Source organism: Ylistrum balloti, unplaced genomic scaffold, assembly GCF_031769215.1.
Source record: "Ylistrum balloti isolate Yb309-2 unplaced genomic scaffold, AGI_CSIRO_Ybal_v1 Utg370254, whole genome shotgun sequence".
Taxonomy (NCBI): Eukaryota; Metazoa; Mollusca; class Bivalvia; order Pectinida; family Pectinidae; genus Ylistrum; species Ylistrum balloti.
The window spans coordinates 409104-412826 of record NW_026782202.1 but is presented as its reverse complement, the minus strand read 5'-3'; positions in this window follow the sequence as shown (position 1 = coordinate 412826).

Genomic DNA, 3723 nt, shown 5'->3' with positions numbered 1-3723 from the left:
ATATTTATATTTATTTACAACACATAATTGGATACGTTATCATAAACTAATTTCTATACCTTTTAGTTAAAAGTCAGAAGCAGTTTTCACACATCTAAATCATTCTGAAAAGATGTGTCAGTTGGTTAAGGTAATTGAAATGTCAAAAAATCAGAAAAATCTTCAATTTTTGTGTAACACTCCACACCTTGTTAAAGTTTTGTCTTTGGCTCCACACCGAGATTAATTTCTCATCAAATACAATTTAGGATATCTATATATAGCCATCCAAACAGATTTTCACTTACAGTTTAAAGTTAACCTGAATTTAGTGATTAATTGCAGCATGTTAAATTTCTGGTTAGCTTGGAACTTTATAAGTTATCATCATAAACCAAATTTGGGTTTTTTTTATATCTCTGTATGGCCTTTCCAACAAACATTTTAAATTCGTATCTTCACCTGCAGTTTACTACTGTTAACTGGACTTTAATTGATAACCATGTTTAGAGTTAAGTGTTTAACTCAATATTGAGCTTTATTTCTAACCAAATATATAATCTGTCATAAGGAAACAGAGAATCTACTTAACCATCTAAATGCACATTTGAGATTCTGATTGTCACCTAATATCTTATTATTTAGACTTCAATAATAATGCCATTAACAGTGCCATTTTAAAGTTTTTTATCCATAATTCAGATCTACATGCAGATTGAATTCTCTCTATGTACATACTGGTATGTTATTCTGAAAAGTTTGTTTTTTCTGTCAATTAAAACAGAATATTAGCAAAAAATAAAAAATATCATTTTACTGTGATATTTACACGTATACAAAATAAGCAAGTTAATGATAGGATAAACAAAATTTTAATTCGCTTTCATTTTATTGAAGATTTATAGAATACATCATAAATCATTTATTTTTTCTCAACGGTTATACAAAATGGCTGTCACTGAGAAGGCTATCTTATTATTGCCCGATTTCCTATGTTTCGATTCAGGAGGTAATTTAAAATTGGCCCTTGGGCCTGGCTTCACCACTTGAGACAGTTTCTGGGTTAACTATAAATAGCATACTTCGCATGAAGAGATAAAAAAATATGATGTATGAATTGACCCTGGGGTCTGGCCTGTCTGACCTCACTCCTAGTAACTCTCTTTCTTGGTAATATCCTTGAAGCAATTGAGACCCCTACCCCTTAACCATATACCGGGCATTCAGAGATAAACACATTTATGATGAAGAACTGGCCCCTCTGAACTTAATTAACATTATATATATATATATGGGTCAAATTGACTCACAATTCAAAAGTCTTCTTCTCAACACCAAGGTATTGTAGAATCGAACTTTCTTCATAACTAGAAGCATCTTAAGGTGCTTACCAAAGTTGTGAATTTCATGGCCCCAGGGTCTTCTTCAGCATACATGAATCAAACAGAGCTTAATGTTCAATTGTATTTATCCCACATCCGATTCCCACTAGCCTGACATAATTGATATGCTGATGGTATGTTAGAAAGCACAGATTGTGCATTTGAAACAAATGCAGCATACATAAGGATTCCACAGATCATCATAACAAAAGAATCCATGTTTAAAAAACTAATTCAATATATTTAAAAATATACTGTAGTGTTTTCTCCAACATTTAAGGTGTCCTGTGTAGAACATTTTCAATTAAAGCAATGCGGTATTATATTGATTGATGACTAAGCGAAACATTAATAGGTAATTATGCATTTGGTAGACATTCATGATGCTTCACACTGTCTGAATATTTTACATCATTGTATATTTCCATCATTGATAATTTTGCTATTATATGGAATTTTAATCTGTGTTGCTGTGAAGATGCAGGGTAATACCCTTTTTATCTTGATATACACACATGATATACACATGTACATAAATTTCTTATCATTGGTTATTATATTCATTTGTATTTAATAGATAAAGTACAGGAAACACTTTATAGGTTACCTCTAGAACATTTGCAGGTTTGGTTACAGAAATATTGCAGGGTGGGCAATACTTGACTGGTTTGCATATGTTTGTACATGCATAAAGAAATACCTTAGCTTATTAGCAATTTTCTTGAGGCTTTTTCGTACATAATGTTAAAAAAAAACAGAAAAAAATGTCCATCTTACTGTTATATATATAACACGTATATTTAAATTGTGAGTTTTTTTAACTACCAAAGAATATTTATCCATGCCGATGGTCATTCCAGGCGGTATGAACACAATGGTAACGACCTGCTAAAGAACATAATATATACCGACCTGCTAAAGAACATAATAGATGCCGACCAGCTAAAATAGCACCTTTCATGGAAACCAAATGCTGTGTATTTTCAGTGTGGTCAAACTGTAAAACTATGGCAAAAGTTATGCCACAGAGTCTTGAAAATCAAAAGGGCGAAAAATATAACTACAACTTATTAATGGCCAGCGCAGATACAAAGAAACGGTGGCATGTTCTATGTGTGGGAAATATCAGATACCATATCAGTAGCACAAAATAAGGAAAACATTAATTTGGAAATAGCATAGCGTTGTAGCAAATGAATTGCCAGTATCAACAACAGAATCCGGAAGTGCAGTAAAAATACGAAACTAAAGAATAATACTAAAAGCTGACTAAAAAATTCAGAGCTGCAGAATGTTACATTCATTCTAGAATCTGTGCCCGAATACCGGAAGTCTTATGTGGACTTCAGAAGCAGCTACATATTTGCGAATGTACATTCGTTTCTGGAATGCAACTCTGTTTCGACTTAAATTTCTTTGCAATAATTTTCCCAAAGAATAGATCTACCTTCATTTTAAGCTTGAGCATATGGATACCTGTGACAATTTCGAGTTATATTAGAACCATTTTTTTAGTTGTGTAGTTGAAATTTGTTTTACAAATACAAGTGACAATGTCTGGTGTCTTAATGACTTAATGACAGGTCTATGTTACAATTATCTTCGGCCGTATGGACAACTATGTGAAACATTTGAAGAGAACACATCCATTTTACAAAGTGGAACCAAATATCCTCCGTGACAATACAAGAATAGAAGCTGAGTCTCCAGACAAGTGGCGACAACCATTTTAACTAAGCAGCTAAATCTAGAGTCCGTCCAGCTACAGGTATCACAGCCGCTGGACCAGCCAGCCGATTTCGACCGGACTGGAAGAGGCAGTGGACCTGCTTAAGGAGGACCTCTATCTACGTGACTCGTCAGAAGACAGTAACTCAACCTATGAAATAATCAACCATAGAGATCTAGCTTTTCTATCCAAATCAACTCACATTATCTGTATAAACGAGAAGCCAGCAGCAGAATCCAACTATGAACACTGATTTAAATTTCAAACTTTTATTTCACTACCATACACAGAACTATACTTAGCTTTGTTGTAACGTAACGTAGCTGTTTCATTGTAAATCACGTCACAGTCAAATATGAAGTTTTTTGTAATCAAAATTGTCCTGATGACGCCTCTACGAGGGTGGCGAAACTAGTCGCCAATAAAGCAACCTCTAAACTGGTAACGCTTGAGTATGGCGACTAATTATTCCTTCCTAAATTACAGTTCGTGATGAAATTGATTAAATTCTAGTCCACAGGCTCTTCACCTGTTACTTATTTGATTATAACTTTAAGCTGATTTGCTAAAAGACTGAATAGTGTTATTTTAAGTGGAATTGTTGATTTTGAATACTGACAAAATTTTTGCCTA